This window comes from Fukomys damarensis, unplaced genomic scaffold (assembly GCF_012274545.1).
Source record: "Fukomys damarensis isolate Sample0158 unplaced genomic scaffold, DMR_v1.0_HiC HiC_scaffold_18, whole genome shotgun sequence".
NCBI classification, from domain to species: domain Eukaryota; kingdom Metazoa; phylum Chordata; class Mammalia; order Rodentia; family Bathyergidae; genus Fukomys; species Fukomys damarensis.
The window spans coordinates 25,899,535-25,918,101 of record NW_022900930.1 but is presented as its reverse complement, the minus strand read 5'-3'; the positions used below and the strand labels follow the sequence as shown (position 1 = coordinate 25,918,101).

Sequence of the window (18,567 nt, the reverse complement as noted above, 5' to 3'; positions counted from 1 at the left end):
AAGGGGGTAACTTTCTTTAATTGCATGAAAATATTCTTAGGTTGAAAATTACAATAATACTTCCTAATGCCCCAAGATAATAGCATCATCTATTTTGTATTATTATATTTAAAAGGTAAGATAGTGAATAGCAGAATTGCATTGTGAATTTAAATGATCTAGATAAATATTCGTTACTTCAGAATCTCATACTATAATGTGCAAAGAATATTTAAAATGTAAATTTTCATGTGAAAATGTGATAAAAATTTCAAACTCTAGTCCTTTTATAATGTACTTTAAAAAACTGTTAGTGTGAAGAATGTTTTCCCATGTACAGCTAACATATAATCTGAGTGAAAATATGCCTGAAAGATAAATAGTGATATCATACAAAAAAAATAAAAGGAAAAGATTATTTGCTTCTAAAGATAAACCCTTGAAAAATTGAGAAAAGCTGTTTAAATAGCAGTACAATTTATAAAACTCTCCATAATGCAAAATACTAAACATTGTATGAAAAAGTACCACAGATCTTCATTTTTCAAACATTTTTAGGATACAATTATTTGAAGTCAGAAAAATTTATAAAAAACATTATCCAGTAAACATTTAGAAAATTTGACAGAAGATGAAGTATAGATGACATGAAACCGCAGGAAGATGGAAATGTAAGTCCAAGTTCCACAAAATTTCATTTTCCTCATTTCTCACTCATTCTTAGTACCTGAACAAACAAGTAAAAACAAACTTACAGAAGCATCTAAAACCATAAGCATACTACAGATAAAAATTACCTTCCATCAGGTGATTCTATAAGTTTTCAGTTAGTACCACTATCATTTGGGAAGCTAGGGATGGAGACTAATTCATCCTCAACCGATTCAAACTTTTGACAGCTTTATCTTAGACGGATATGAATTTGGCCTTCCTTGTCTCATTCTTAATCTTGTAGGTGTTGTATCCTTCCAGGCTTAATCTTTGACAACAATTCTGTCCTTATTATTAAACTGTACATGTCATTTGTTTTTGGTTTCTTTGTTTGTTTGTTTTTCATTTCCAAAGGTTTACTTTTTCTCCTCAGTTGGTGACCTGAAAAAAATTAGATTTAATTTTAGAGATTAAAATTAGCGTCTAGGATGGAAGATCTCAAAGAAAAAATACACAGCAAGTGTAAGTCACAATTGACTTTACAATTTTTTAATGAGCAAGTGACTTACTTGTTGAGTTTATAATTTGTGCATTCTTCCCATTTCTTAGCATATTAGTTTGACGTGACTTTGCAGAAATAGTCAGACATTTTATGTTTCTCTCTCTGTACCTTCTCTACAATCTCTGGATCATTGATTGGAATACTGAATTCAAGTTCCTTTAATAATCGAAAGAAACATGATGAAATTATATGCATAAACAGGAATCTAAAGGGAGATAAAATACTTTTACAAAAAATCACATATCATTAATTGCCATTTGAAAAATCTGCAGAGATTTTTTTATGTGAGATAGTAATGAGAAAACAATTTGTGTGGGATAAAGTTATAACTTAATTTTTTTTTTCAGAATCCAATCTAGGTAAAGCTTCCTACTTTCTCTCCATGCACAGATTCAGTATATTCTTTAACATGATTTTATTGAAAGAGTAAATCTGACAGCTTATAAATATTTTCCTGACTCCAACATCATTTTTCTTGGTGTGAGACTTTCCTTTTCTGAATTGGCATATTTCTCATTGGAGCCTGAGTTGGTTATTTTTAAATGATTAAGGTATGAGTAAGTGAATTATCTTCCTCAAATACTGAGTTAAACTGAATAATGCTTAAGCATCTTTTTATATTTTTACATGTTTTAGTTTGTTTTAAGACTTTTTTTTAATATGTACTCTTAGAAATTCAAGGCTTCTACATAGGTACCATAATGTGTATGATTCCTCATTTTTGTGGAAAATTAAATTCAAGGTGTGTTTGTGCTAAATTTATGTTTTAACAGGCATCTATTTCCTTTTTAATTCTCATACATATTGACCTCAGAAATCCAGCATTTTAGTATATTGACATTTATATTCTAATTTTAAAATTCTATGAAAAACCTTTTTTTCAAAATAGCAGATTGCTTAATATAGTATGTATATTAACTTTTAAAATTTAACATAAAAATTACTTGTTTACATTAAGTTAAATCTGTCCATATGTCTATAAATAAAAAAAAACTTTTATTTGCAAATAATGAGTAATGCTATCTTGGCCAATCAACTCAAATAATCTTAAAATAAATTATTTACTTATTTGAAAGGATCACATAAAGGAAAGATTGAAAATGTATGACTAGTACTAAATTATTTTTGTAAAAAGCCTGAGTAATATCTGCAGAAAATATGAAAGAACGCAAGTGTTTTGATATATAACAATCTTTATGATTCAAAAAGGAATCCACTGAATTCTGAATTTAGGTGGTACAAGTAAGAGGGTCATAACATCTGTAATTAAAATAGTTTTTATTTTGCACTAAAGCCATAGTATTTTAAAACTATAGATTTTATTACTAGATTTTAAACTGATTTGTGTTAAAACATATTTAAGCTTATTCCCCATTATAAGCATGTTTGGTTTATAAATTATATAGAGCTTATTGTTTTGTCATTGATGGTTTTGTTTGTTTGGTTTTATTGCATTAGAATTAAACATTCTAGATGTGGCATATGTGAGAAAGATCATATTCTAGCAAGATCTTTACATTTTTTCAATGTAGGAATTTAAAAAGTATAAAAAGTATTTTGGTTGTAGGTGGCAAAGGAATTCTGGATCTCTTGGATCATTTTTCTAGCCATTCTTCTGATAGAGTAATCTAGACACCAAGAACCAAAAAGGATTCTGAGGATGAGGCTTCTTATCAGTGAAATATTTTGTATTGTCCAGAAGGTAACTAAGTAGATTACATGTTTTCGGATATTGACATGAAAAATGATATCAGATCTGAAAAAATAGAGATGATGACGCTTTTACCTGAAGTGCCTCCAGTGGGTAGGTTTTGAATGAAGATATTATTCACTAGTCTAAGCTGATAAGACTATGAATAACCAAAGTAGAATTGCAATATCAGGATGAAAAATCACTTCAAAATTACTCAGAGTTTATTGCAATTTTCACCAATTTTGAGGTAATAGTGATATAGGGAAAATATAACTCCCTACTTGTTAGGTGTCAAAGGTGCTGAGTTTACAGTCTGTCAGGATGAAGGGATAAAGTAGTGAACCAAAGAAAGAAGTAGGAGAGCTTTATTGGAAGGGAAAGAATAGCTCCTAGATCTCCAGGAGGGGTCCTGAAAAGTGGTTACTGATAGCCTTTGTCGGGGGAAATTTATACAGGAAATTCACACCGTGGGTGCAATGTGGGTGAAACTACAATCAGTGTAGGATCACATGTACAGCTGAACAGCTAATATTGATCCAGTAGGGAAACAAATCATGTATTAAGGGTACATGAAAAGAACAATTGTATTTGGGGGATAGGAGGGGTCCAGATGTTCTGACCACCCACCTGGGTGTCTGGTTCCTATCTACCCGTACTGGGCGAGGTGGTGTTCATTCCAGATGATCTCGAGTTACTATTTATCCTGAAAGCAGCATGTAAGCCTGGACAGTGTATCTCCACCTTGTGCTTCCAGAGAAAATTTTAATGTCTTTGTTTCTTGGTGCTGACTTCTTTGAGGGGACAATGCCTCTCTGATTGTATATTAATTTCTAGGGTTTTTTCTTTGTTTTTTGTTTTTTTGATACCAGGGATAGAACTAGGGACCTTGCATTTGCAAGGCAGGCAGCGAAACGACTGAGCTAAATCTCTAGCCATGTATATTAATTTCTGTCTAAATCATCTGCCTATAATAATAGCAGTATTCTTTTTCTAAAAACCCACATTAGATATGTGATTTCCAGTTATTCTGACAATGAATCCTTGGGTGGATTTAATTTTAATGTTCATGATTTTGCCCATCTTGAAATTGTACACTTGCCAGTAAACAGAATGCCAAAGTAAAAGAAACTAACAAACAAGATCTGCAACACATACTTTCTTTGTCATTAAGCAAGAAAAAAATCTCCATATCTGCAACTTGTTCATTAAACTGCATGGATTTCATAGTCCATTAAGGGGAGAACCACTTACCATCAATATTAGACACACTGTGAAAATCAATTCATTCATTCATTTAATTACTTTTATATTCACACTTTTTAAAAATTGAGTTTACTGGTACATTTTAGGTATACAGTACAGTTACATTCATCATTGGGATTTTGTACCATTACATGACAAGTCTGGGTTCTCATTTTCCCCTTGTCCCTGCCCTCCCTTCACCCCCTCCTCCCCTCCCCATTTGCAAACACTTTTTTTCCATTGTTCCATTTTCTCATATTTTTTCTTTTCCCTTATTAGCTTTCCCCTACCCTTCCCACTTTCCCTAAACCTTTAGCCCTTTTTCTTCCTATTTCACATTGTGAATAATCTCATTAGGATCCTATGTACTATTACAGTTTTTCACACCAGAGAAACTATTTGGTATTTACACATGTGAGACTTACTTATTTCACTTAGGAGTATATCCACAATATGTATCCATTTTCCTATGAATGAATATAATTTCTCATTCTTTATGGGTGAGTAGTTTTCCATTTTATAGAAAAATCTCATCTTCTTTATCCAGCTTCCAACTGATGGGTACATGGGCAAAAGTTTTAGCTATTACAAACTGTGCCACTACAAACATGGGTGTGCATATATCCCTGTGATATAATTCTTTTAATTCTTTTGGAAAGATACCCAACAGAGGGAGGGCTGGGTCAAATGGAACCTCTAGTCCCAGCTCTTTGAGGTATCTCCATATTGATTTCCATAGTGATTGCACCAGTCTGCACTCCCACCAACAAGGGAGAAGGGTTCCTTTCCCCCACAACCCTGCCAACATTTGTTATTGATTGATTTATTGATAGCAGCCATTCCTTGTGGGGTGAAGTGGTATCTCAGTGTTTTTTTATCTGCATCTCTTGAATGACCAGGGATATGAAAGACCTTTTAGTAAATCTAATTTAAGGGATTGACACTATATTTTTATACATAAAAATATGCACATACACACACAAAATGAGAAGATAGGCTTAATCAGTAAAAATGTTTGGAAGAGTGCTTGAAAAAGTAGCTTTGAATTGAAATCACAAACTCCCTACTTCAGGCAACAGATGAGTTCCAGTCCAAGAGTTGAAAAGTAACACCTTGCATGTCTATATATAGAGATTTCACACTCACCCACCCAAATAAGTAAAGTATCTAACTAAAAAGAAGATGAAAAAATCTGTCCTAAATTGTAGCAGATGCCTCTGCCCAATATTAACAGGCTACAGTGGCATAAGCTTCTTGCTCCCTATTCATTTGGCTGTGTATTATTTGACTGAAGTTTACATGACTTAAATGGGCATATCAGATAGAGTTGGGTTAGTATTGCTCTTTTGCTCATGGCTGCTACCAAGACCTAAGTCCTACCCTGTAAAGTAGCAGGGCTTGACCAAGTTCACTTCTAGCCAAGTTCAACTGACTCCAACTAAATTCTACCCTTCTAAATTAACCATTTGTTCTCTTTAGTACAGATATGCTCATGTCCTCATTCTACAGTCCTGCCTGCTTGATTCTTGTTATCAGCAGGTGTCCCAACATCTGCTGAATTCCCTCTTTCCCCGACTTGTAACATATACAACACTGGACATCTTTTGGGTCTTTGCCTTTGCTGCCCACAGCAGTTTAGTCTCTGTTTATGTGTTTCTTTTAATTTCCACTTTCCTATCTCACGGGAATTGTACTGGCTTGTAGGAGGCCAGGACCATTACAGAAGTCTCTGGCAACTCCCATTAACCCTTCCCTATTCTAAATGATATGAGAAAAATAGATGAAAATGTTTTGGCAAAGTGTAGTCTCATACACGTTAAAGCAAAATATCTAAAAAGTGAAAGCATTATTGGGAAAAATTTGAGCTTTCAGAAAAGAGTTATAATGTGAGAGAATATCAAGAAAGTTGCAGTCTTAGACATAGTGAAGAAAATGTTGAAAAATAATACAGTAAAAACACTAAAACATCTGAAAAAAATAGCTTCTAAGAAGTTGAAATTATTGCAATTAATTACAATAATTTCCTGGGACAGGATGAAATATGTTTTGAATAGTACTCAAGAATAAGACATAAAAGTTATTAGAAGGTATGTTAAAGATGGAAAGAAAGGTAGGAGAATCATCATACATCAATAGAGTTCATAGAAGAAATAATGAACAAATGGATAAGAAGACAATTTAAATTATAGTGGAGGAAAATACTTCTGAGTAAAATTCTTGAATCTACCACTTTCCATGTTGAAAATTTCATGTTGCGTAATTAATATATAAATTCATTTTTAAGTTATTCACAGCAAGAATTCATAATTACATGATCACAAAGAATAAAACAAACAAAAGTCATGCATGAAAGGCCAGAGTAATATGTACAATCGCAATGGATATATAAACTGTATTGTAAATGGTCAATGTTTCTGCTGCCTCCTAATTAGTATGTGATTGCATTGAGAGGTACAGATTTTGTATTGTAGAAGTGAATCTTTCATGAAGTCATTCATTCTCACAGTGAATGAGATTAACTTATTGGATAACTTCTGCTGGCATTAATCTCTGTGACATTCTTCAGGGCTAACATGAAATGAATTCACCAAATGTTGACTTTTAGTGGTGGAAGTGATGGTGCTATGCAATTGAAAATAAAATGATTTCTGTCTTTTAAGGAAACAAATATATATGTTAATTTTTTTAGTTTTAGTACTAAATTTTAAACTGATTCCCAGTAAAATAGTGTAACAGAGATTAGTAGCCTTCAGAGAAGCACCCTGGAAATCCTACTTATCAATGTTGATGGCTTCATTTCAACTGATAGCTAACTAGAGACAGAAAGCCATGTCCTTCTCCCTTTGAAGATGGAAGATCAATGCATTTGAAGACAAATACTTTATTTGACTGCTCTATGGCTAGCTCAATGTAAAAATGTAGTATCTTGTTTTCATAACATTAGTGAATCACAATATTTGAATATATAACCTTTTGTGAAACAATATGGTTGTACATAACTTACTGGATATAGAAAGACAAAATGACTTCCCTATGGCTCCTTGGGTACTAAAGTTTAATTTATTAGCTCAACAAAATACTGTGGGTTGGTTTTATGATAATTATTGAAAAGAGAAACAGGTTTGTATTCTCTATTTTTATTAGTATCTTAAAAACATCTAAACGATGTTAAGGGCAATTCCCTTGGAATATGTGAAGATTCATTTTTCTTATCATCTTATATATGAGTAAAAGTTTATAGTTGACTTGTGTAATGCACGATATAATTAATAATGATTTTAAATATATAAATTTAATTTTAAAATTATTTATGATAAATTTATTCAGTAATGAGAGATATGTATTCAGGAAAAATATTCTCATATTTTCTCACTATTTAAAATCTCATAGATTGTATTATTTTATTGGATAATGTAACCCTTACAACTTTTATTTTCCAGGATTGAGTACAGCATATGAGCTAAAGAAAGGAGATAAAATGAACCTGTGGATATTCTTCTTATGCGATATTTATTCTGAATGAAGCATTAGAACAGCAAATAGTTTGTAAGTATTTTGAAAGGAAATTATAATGTTTATTTGGGGAGGTCTTGAAAATGTATTTTTTATGTTGTACACTTTTATACAATTTAAGAATAAAGTATATAGCATAGTAGCAGCTATTGGCATACTATTATAAATGCATGAAATGCTCTCTGGCATAAGAATAGTAACATGGAAAGAAAACTATCCTGGGTGTAGAATCATTTATTTTATTTTTATATTTTAAAATTTTTTTCCTGGTAACAGGATCAAACTCAGGTCCTTGTGCTTCATGGGGAGGTGAGGTACCACTGAGCTACATCCCTTGGTCAGAATCATTTAATTATAGAATAAATATTCAGAGTAATCAAAAGTGATAGACAAAATGTAAATTCTTTATTGTCAATATGGTCTTGGCTAGAATATACTTATGAATGTCACTGTTTTTGAATAAAAAGAAAGTAATTCTAAAACTATGCTGTGAAGTATTATAGTTTGTCTATGAATAAAAAATGAAATATGAGTTATAAGTTTAGAGATATAGAATGACAACTTTTATGAGTTGATTAAATTTTATTTTTTTCTCTATAGCAACATCAGTAATTATTGAACAAATCTCAATAAAGAGAATCCTCAATCTGTACCTTATTATCATTTATTTTTTTTTATTCTCATTGAGTTTATTGGTACATTTTAAGTATGCAGTACAGTTACATTCATCATTGGGATCTTGTGCCTTTACATCACAGGTCTTGGTTCTCATTTTTTCCCCTTGTCCCTGGCCTCCCTTCACCCCTTCCACCCTTCTCTATTTACAAAGACTTTGTTTCCATTCTTTCGTTTTCATCAATTATTCTTTATATTCATCATCTACAAATTTACTCAGACAAACTAATGCTTTTGTAAAGAGACCAAAATAAAGAAAAAAGAAAAAGGAAAAAAATCTTTCAAACCAACTTGACTTTCCACTTAATATTCCATAGAGCTCTACTGTAATTCAGGAAGAGGTACTATTATGATTGGTAAAAAGGTTGAATTTTACAGTACTTTTGTCGTTTGTAGCCCATGTTGTCTCTTAGGTCACAATGACTCTGATCTTGTGAACTACAAACAAAAGTATATTATCTGGGGGAAATACAGAAGAGACTTTTTCATAGTAAAACTTCCAGTCAACAAAGGTTTCTTTAGGCTTTGATATCTTATGTAGATCTCTTAGCTGAAACTCAAGGTAAGCTCCCCAGCATGGCACTCAGAGTTGATCAGCATCTGCTCAATGCATGGCTGCATATTTTGAAAGTAAGCCAAGGCCATAGTAGAATATGAATTATGTTTTATGTGTTCACTTGCTTTTTCACCAGAAAAATTTGTATAACAAAAGATGTTTCTAAGTAGCCGGTGAATTAGAATATATTTTTTTCCTAAAAATAATATATGGCTTGAACATGTGATTTAAAAAGTTCTTATAAAGGGAGCAATGAAAATTTTGTTAGATAATCATAAATCCAGAGGTATTTCACTTATAGCATAAGCTAGACTTTGAAATGTAAAGTTTGAAAATTGTATTTATGGTAATAAATTACCTACACTGAAGACCTGGAGGAATGGATCTAAGTCCTAGGTACAATGGGTAAGTAAAAATTAAAAAATAAGTTATAAGGAATATTTTGTTTATTTATTATGTTATGGGATTTATTGTGTTGTTATGTTATGAGGATTGTTATTTATTTTTATTAAGATTTCATTTTTATTGTGTTCACAATATGGCTGATTAATGAAACTTAAAGCAAATTAACAGTGAAGGTAAAATATAACATATTTAAGGTCCTCTCTGTTCTGCTCAGAAATGACTTTCATGGCAATATTTATTAATATGCATTCTTTAAGATAATTTGACAGATAAGAATCATAGAGAAATTTTCATAAAAGTAACCAATCCTTTGAAATATAGAGAATATTTCAATGAAGTAAAATTATTGTAATTAATGTTGTGAATGAATATAAGTGAACAATTTTTAAAGCTATTGATTCAAAACACCTTTGGCTGTTTATCAGAACTGTTACTAAATACAGGTTTGCATAAATAATTTGTAGTGACTGTAACACTAAGTAATATTTGCATCCAGTTTACTTAACACACTTAACTTGTTTCATAAAACATCTAGGCTACAAAATTTTCCTTTAATCAGACCACTATTATGTCTTCTTATTAATTCATGTCAGTTATGTTTTAATAAGCAAGATTAGAAAGATGCCTGTAGAACTTCTTTATACCATGATACCATTTATACTACGATAGCCTAGCATAACAAATTATTTTATTAAGCAAAATGTATCAAGCCCTCTAGTGGTATTAATATATAAGATATTTCATTGTGATGTTTGCTTAATAAAAGCAGGTTTGTTTTTTCCCTGAGTGCAGGTATTTAGCATTTCATTGACGTTAGCTTTTTGCAAATTCCTGTTTGCTCTGTTTAGCATGTAATATGTACAGTACTTTGATGGATTTTCTAAAGAATAAAAAATATTAAATGCTAGAATTACACTGCAGAAATAGATATCCCACAAAATAAATCACTATTTTTGGATCAATCACTGTTACTGTTGGGTCTACTATTAAAAGACATTTGAAGTGTTTATCCATGTGCATGTATGGATGACAAATATTATCACATATACCTGATGGTAACAATAAGACTTTCAAAGAAAAATTCCATCATTTACAAACTTAATTTAAATTAACAACACAATGGAGGACAAACAATAGCTAAGACTTTCTAATCTTACTGAGAGCTTTCATGCTATTTTAATGGTCTTATTCATACTTGGGCATTTTGTCACTGTGTTTCTTTATTCCCCCTTCTCTTATTAAATAAGACATACATTTAGAGAGTAGCTTTAGTCAGCAGATCTACAAAACGAGTTTCAATTATTAAGGAGTGAAGTTTAACTGATGGTGCTGTTTATATTTTTAATTGAAGTATTATTATTTGGTCTATAATGCCAGAGGAAACTGAAACATATCAAATAATTTCAACAGAAAAGTAATGTTCAAGTGTTTAAAATACAAAGTCGCAAAAATTATGCTCAAAAATGAATTTCTTGATTTATTTTCCTTATTTCATCCTTACTTTCAACTGTGAAGTTCGGCTCTTGGGCATTCTTGGAAACCACTGCAGTGAAAAGTGCTCTACTAGGGCTCAGAAGACTAACGTCTCAGCCCTGAACAGTTGTGTTTGCTGTGAGCTGGTAAATTACAGCTCCACTTTACTTCAATCCCCACACCCCCGCAGCTCTTTTGAGGCTGCTTGCCATTGTTTCGGAAGAATGAACATCATTTTATTGCCTGTCTTTGAGGGATTCATGCAGCTGATGAACATGTGGTCTCCTTTTCTATTTCTATCTTCTCCTTCTTCAAAGTTTTCTATCAGAACCGATTCAACACAAAATACTAAATTCAATTGACCAATATATCTACTCTTGGACTCTTTAAATCTACACAATCTCAAACCTGCAATGAAAACATACCTTTTCGGTCTTTAGCCTTCTCTGTGAAATAAATTCATTTAGAAACTTGAAGAAGTTAATGTTTGATTTTGTGTACAAAAAAACCATATATTTATGCATCATCTCAGGTTTTCTTTAGCTTCTTGCATTTGAATTATCACCATCATGTACAATTAAGTAACATTACAGACCCTAATTCCAAAAAGGGAAGAAAAAACCCCCAGAATATTCTCAAACGTAGTGTATTTCAAGACTTAAGCCTATACAACCAACATCTCTGTGGATGCTTGATTTTTGGACTAGAAGCCAATATAGTCTTACGTTGTACCTACTACCTAAATCCGCATTCCTCCTAGACTTCCACACCCACAATATGTTCATTTTTAAGTGAATAAATTTTATTGTAGAGCTCTTAAAATATCTTCTAATCTAGTGAATCATGAAACTACTGAAAAGATAATACCGTTCTATAAAATAAGAGAAGCAAAATATTGTTTTCCAGGATATTTTATATCTATCTGCAATATCGTTCCATTTTACCTATCGCACTTGGATGTCAGAAGTTGACAATAGCTGGAAAGAGCTGAACTGCCAGGTGCCTGAGTGGTCAACTGGGACAATGTCCCAAAGAGAAAGTAAGACTTGAGCCTTCAGCCATTTACTGGGATAATGAAAGCAAAGGACTAAACTAGGGAAAGAAAATTTTCCCTGCTCCACTTTCCCTCTGGGAATAATGTCGGCTGAGTGTCAGGTGGATGAATACAGATTGGATGGTCATCTCATTGAGGAGGAAGCCTTGAATAAAAGTCTTCTATTGTCTTGCAGAGGGGGAGGAAAAGGGGTAGGGTTGGAAAAGTACTGAGTCAGCCTGTTGAAAATTGTGTTCACCGTAGTTTCCTGCTCCATCTAAGGAGGTATCCACTGAGGTTCTCTGTTAAGGTCCCACATAAAGACGATGCTGAGTGAGGGAGGGCCTCTATCCAGAATACTGAGGTGCATGAGTGTGGCTGGCCAGTGGACCTAAGTCCTGGAAAGCAACTTCCTGCAGAGGCTAAAGTGCACGTGTCTCCTGTGGAGAGAGCAGTTTTCCCCCGTGAAGCCTGCCAGGTAGTCATTGCCTACTGACTAGTTGTGAAGAAAATCCCACATAGGCTTTCAATATAAAGCCAGATTGGCTATCATTTTACTTGTGTACTTCCTCTTTTTTGTTTTCTTGGTTTTTTTTTGTAGCGGGGATTGAACTTGGGCCCTTGCACTTGCAAGGCAGGCCACTGAACCGCTGAGCTAAATCCCCAGCCTGTACTTCCTCTTGAATCCAACAAAACTATTCATTTACTTAGAAACTGAGCTACGTAAAGAGTCCTATTCAGGAAATTGCATTTCATAGAGGATCTTGCTTAGTTTGGTTGGAAATGCTAGTGATACTGAGATAAATCTCTGCCTTGAAGGAGTTTGGTGTATATAAAGGAGTCTGAAGGAAAAAATATTATATACACTATTATAACAACATTGCTAAGCTTGCTGAAAATAGCTTGTTTTATCCTCACAACAATTCTATTACTTATATACTGTGGTTGTTTTCCATTTTGTCCTTGTGAGAACAGAGATTAAATAAGGTTAAGAGAGGTTAAACAACATTTTACTATCTCTTCTCGGCCTTTGGCTAAGATCAAGTGTAAAGAACCTTTCACTGATCAGTGGCAAAGCTGAGTCCATAGTCCATGCATTTACCATTTTCTTCTATCTTAAAATCCCCCAAGTCTAGAGATAAGCATAAAAATATTTAGGGGAGATTGTAAAAAGCCACAAGGTTCTTATGATGAGTGGCTACACAGGGATGTCTAAACTGAGTAGTCCTAGGTTTGTTGTGGAGTGAGACGCTAAAATTGAAAGGGATTGAATTTGCAAGGAAAAACATGAGTGCATGCAAGGGTGCTGTGGATCACATCCTTCTCAGTGTCTGCAACATAAACTACACATTATAGAAAAGGCTGATGACATAGGAAATAATTGGATAGAAATGAAGAGATGGTACTGAGGTATAAAGATCAGAAGCACTTCACACATTATTTTTATCGCGGGTGTTAGTGAAATACAGACAGGGAGAAGATGAATCATCCATATATTTTTCCATTTTGATGAATGATCCTTCATTTTGAAGAAAATAATATAAGAGGAGGAAGTGTGAAAGATGCTTTACCTTAGGAATCATGAGTGTGTGCCTGTTGAACTTCCAGGTAAATGTAGTGTGAAAATACATGAGTCAATAATTGGAAAGGGGAGTGAATTCTGGAGAACTTGGGTTTATAATGAGAGATCAGAGGTGTCTCAGCCTGGAGCAGCAGAACATGTTCCAGCAGAGAAAGGCGAGGCAGGGAAGTACAGTTTCAAGGGAGTTTGAAGGACAAGGAAGCGATGATGATGAGCCCACTGCAGGAGAGAACAGCTGAGATGAACTAGCACCTGTTTAGTAGGCCACACCTTTAACCTCTTTAGACAGAGCAGGGGTAAATCAGATGGTGGTAAATCAGAGTGAAGAGAAAAGGAACAGGAAGGAGATCATTAGAAGGAAGGGGTGAGTTTTGAGAGTAGGCAGAAAAGACAATGGACTTAAAGGTTGCTTTATGTTTCTGTAACTGTTTCGTTAGTTAGATGTATTTTCTTTTTAGTGGGAGAAATGTGGAACTTAGATAACACCAGAAAAGAGAGAAGTTGAAGATACATGAAAAACATAAATATAAACACAATTTCACCACGTGAAGAAGGTGACATGCAGGTACCCATTTGATGTAAAGGCCAAGTAACACTATTTGCTTGACCTTGGCAATCTCACTTAATTTCTTAAAGCATCAACTTCCCTATCTCTAAAATGTGGAAAACAGAGGATCAGAGTAAGAGGGTTATAATGAGGTCTTGTAATGTATTATTATAGATTTACTATTACCATAGATTTACTATTATTTTAAATTAAATTAAATAGGTTAGCTTCTGCTTAGAGATAGGTGTATCATGGAAGATTAAATTAAGGAGAAATTTGTAAATATGCTTAGAAAGACAATATGTTATATTTTACAGACTTGACCAATTACACTTTTTCTTAAAGTAAAAGAAAAACAAAGATTAAAGGCAGATTTGGGGATAATAAATATAATAATAATAAACATCTGGTCAAATCCACAATGTCTGGAAATATGTCATATTTTATTCTAAAATTATATATGTATATTTTAGATAAAAAGATGTTTAGAATCATTTTAGGTTCATTTTGGGTGGTATATCTTGTTTGCTATAGGTACTGTGGCATTTTTCTATTGCTTAAATGTAAAATTTGATGTGGGTATTTTTTTCTTATGCACAGAAATTGACAATCTACTATGTTCCTTTAAATAATCATAGAAAATCTCCTTAAAAGAGCTTTGATTTACAAAGAGCAGTAAAACCATCACATCCCCTGCTTGAGCTGTCTCAGACAAGAGAAACATTAGTTTAATAAATATGACACTTGAAACAGAAATCAACAATACTTGATGTGAAGGTTGACAAAATGTATGGTTATTGTAAGTCTTACTGAGAAAAGTTGTATGCATAGGGACTCATCTGTACAAGTAGTCACTGAAAAGTGCTTTGTATGATACTGAATTAAATTTACATACTTTCTAGATTTCGAGAATACTTGAAAATTGGAATCATATTACTTCTCATTACTCCTTGTCCAAACTTCAGTTAGTACCCTTTCACTGTAGGTCAGTCACAAATTTAGATATAAGTAAAAGGAGTCTATATTTTGCCCAAAAGGTACTAATCAAGCTAGTAAAATAGCAAGGCTTAAAAATAATAGGACTAATTAAGTATATTTTATAAGTGGACATTTTCTCACAGGTGACTATGTGCATCCTGCATGTTCTTTATTATAGTTTCTCTATTCAATCCTATCAATTCTTTTCTAAATAAGAATAGTCCTGTGCTTACTTGTATTTAACTCAAACCACCCTTGATCTGATGAGTCTGAGTTTAGCCTTGTTTTCGCTTCTAGAAATGGAAAGATACAAATAACGTCTGATGTGTTAGTAGAAGGTACACTTGAGGGTGGTACGAAGCATAAGCATGCCACTGCCATTTCTGTGTCCCTTACCCATGCTCATGGATGAGCTCTCCTCTGCATGAGCATCAGTTATTCGTAATTTTATATTGTGCTCTTTCTAATGTGATTTGTCCTCCATCCAAAGCTCCCTGATTTTGCAATAGCTGGCATTATAGGAAAAAAAATACAGCATTTTGGAGGTCTTGTTTGGGAAACAACCAACTTCCTTGGGTAAATGGCTTTTAATTAATATGGGGCACTTTTCATCACCTCCAATTGCATAACTTTTAGAATTGAAAACTGGCTTGTAATGCCTTCCTGGGGCTTTGACTGAGCAAATAGAGGCAAATTCTACCTCTTTGTAAGCTTCTGTCCCTATTTCAAATTTACTTCTGTGTACTTTTCTCTTTCCTAAGTAGTATTTAACCAACTTCCTGGTAAATGGCTTTTAATTAATATGGGGCACTTTTCATCACCTCCAATTGCATAACTTTTAGAATTGAAAACTGGCTTGTAATGCCTTCCTAGGGCTTTGACTGAGCAAATAGAGGCAAATTCTACCTCTATGTAAGCTTCTGTCCCTATTTCAAATTTACTTCTGTGTACTTTTCTCTTTCCTAAGTAGTATTTTGTTACTAGATAGGGCTTTCTCTGGCATTAAGGTCCTTTACATTTTCTTTTAAACAGGGAAAAATGAAAATTTGAATTATAACCTTTCCCATAACTAAAGAAGACTTAGGAAACTTACAGTGATATTGAAAATTGGTTCTCTAATATACAATAATTCTTGGAGGAAAATAATCAATTTTAATTTGCTATTTGTCAGTGTCAGCACAGTTGTACTATGCGAGTTTAAATATGCACATAAAGCACAGTGGTACTAAAACATGGTAAGTCAAATTCTGAACATTTCTTTTGTCAAAGATGATCTTAACTCATGAGTCACTGTTAAATATAAGTGTAATGTGGAGGAAAAATGAAAATACATTATGAGGATTTTTTGCCACTTTGTATAATTTTTCAGTTAAGCAGTCATAAATCAAGGAATATTGTATTTTTTGAGGCTCATTAAAGAGACATTACGCATCAGAATAGTGAAGTCGTCAGCATAATGAAATGATGAATGCCTGTAACTATCTGTATGTAAATGATGTGAGGCAGATTCTGGGTGTTACAAAGGAGAATAGCAATCTCTCAGACCGTCCCCTGTAGGTGTGGGCACTAGATGCTAGTGACAGACGTTAAATGCAAACCTCTTCAATGGCAAGTACTTATTAGCACTCAGTGGAAACACAATATAAACTAAGACAAAAGGCAGATAATATTATTTCAAATAAATTTGTTCAGTAAGGTGTGTTATTGAATGTTAAGGGCCTTCTTTTTTCTCAAAGGCCATATTGTAAAGTAAAGAATACACAGGAGAAAAGAAAATTGTTGAGTTGAAAATGTTAATATAAAATAGGTATGTGCATGTACTGTAATTCTGGACTATTTCTTTAATATAGGCAACTTTCTATAAAGTAGGTAATGTGACAAATTTAATCCATTTCAGTTTTTGTTGTTTCTTTTCTGTGTGTTAATAGGGACTGAACTCAGAACTTGCAAATGCCAGGCAAGTGCCCTACCACTGAGCCTAACTTTGAAACTCACCTATTAATCAAGAAAACATATCTGTCTCACTTGTATATTGAAGTATGCATCTATACTTTAGATGTTGATTTATATTATCTTTAGTGTTGTATATAATTTCTCTTTTAATCTTCATATTTATTAAAATTATATTTCTTTTGCCTGAGACTGTGCAATGTAGTGATTAATCAGGACCCTAAATCCTACATTTTAAGTGCCTTATTTCATTTATCAAAGAGAAACAGAAAGCAGATTTAGGACATTTCTAGAGGTTCTCATTTTTCTACACATTCCATGACACCTGATACAGAAGCCAAATACATAGGATTAGTAAGTGAACAAAGAAACAAACAAAAAAGGGAAAAGGAAATAAAATATGGAGTTGGTGATAAAGATATATTTTGACCAACTTGGATCACTGATGAGTCCGCAACATTAGACAAGTTACTAAATTATCTCTACCTTTACTGTCTTTTGTTTTACATGAGATAATGAGTCAGATTTTAAAAATCACTGAATTTAGAGAGGGCTGAAGGGACAGCATATGCGAATCACAATTCGATTGATTTGATAGTGAATTCTGCATATGGCTTTTTTTTTTTGGTTGGTACTGGGAATTGAAATAAGAAACCTGCGCTAGCTAGGCAGGGACAATGCCACTGAGATAAATCACCAGCCGTGCATATGACTTTTAAAAATAAAACAGTCTATATAAGTATTTGGAAAAGAGAAAACTTTTTTTTATTGAATTTATTGGTAAATTCTAGGTATACAGTACAGTTGCATTCATCATTGGGATCTTGTACCTTTACGTGACAGGTCTTGGTTCTCATTTTTCCCTCTTGTCCCTGCCCTCCCTTCACCCCCTCCTCCCCTCCCCACCTAAAAACACTTTAATTTCTTTTTTTTATTTTCTCACATTTTTCCCTTTCTCTTAATCCCCTTCCCCACCCTTCCCAATGTCCCTACACCTTTAGCCCTTTTCTTCCAATTTCACATTGCTCATTATCCTGTTAGGATCTTGAGTATTATTGTAGTTTTTCACACCAGAGAAACTATTCAGTATTTACACATGTGTGACTTATTTATTTCAATTAGCAGTATATTCTCAAAATGTATCCATTTTCCTATGAATGAATCTGCTTTCTCATTCTTTATGGCTGCATAGTATTCCATTTTATAGAAAAACCACATCTTCTTTATCCAGTTTCCAACTGATGGGCAAATGGGCAATTTTCAAGATTTAGCTATTACAAACTGTGCTGCCATAAATATAGGGGTGCATATGTCACTGTGATCTGATTCTTTTAATTCTTTTGGAAAGATACCCAGCAGAGGGATGGCTGGGTCAAATGGAAGCTCTAATCCTAGTTCTTTGAGGTATCTCCATATTGATTTCCATAGTGGTTGCACCAGTCTGCACTCCCACCAACAATGGAGAAGGGTTCCTTTCTCCCCACAACCCTGTCAACATTTGCTATTGTGTGATTTCTTGATAGCAGCCATTCTTTGTGGGGTGAGGTGGAATCTCAGTGTTGTTTTCATCTGCATCTCTCGAATGAACAGTGATGTGGAGCATTTTTTCATATATTTACTTGCTGCTTTTACTTCTTTGTCTGAGAAATGTCTGTTAATTGTTGATGCCCATTTTTGAATCGGGTCTTTACATTTGGGGGGGCTGATTGTTTTGAGTTCTTTATATAT

The 18,567-nt window shown here is 33.3% G+C and overlaps 1 long non-coding RNA gene across 2 annotated transcripts in view; it reads left to right on the top strand.

Annotated features, from left to right (window-relative positions):
• LOC117286783 overlaps positions 1–18,567 on the top strand; it is a 431,639-nt gene that overhangs the window by 74,699 nt on the left and 338,373 nt on the right. For both annotated transcript variants that reach the window (XR_004517907.1, XR_004517906.1), the window contains exon 3: positions 7,568–7,673. This is a non-coding gene — a long non-coding RNA (uncharacterized LOC117286783). The remainder of the gene's footprint in view (positions 1–7,567; positions 7,674–18,567) is intronic.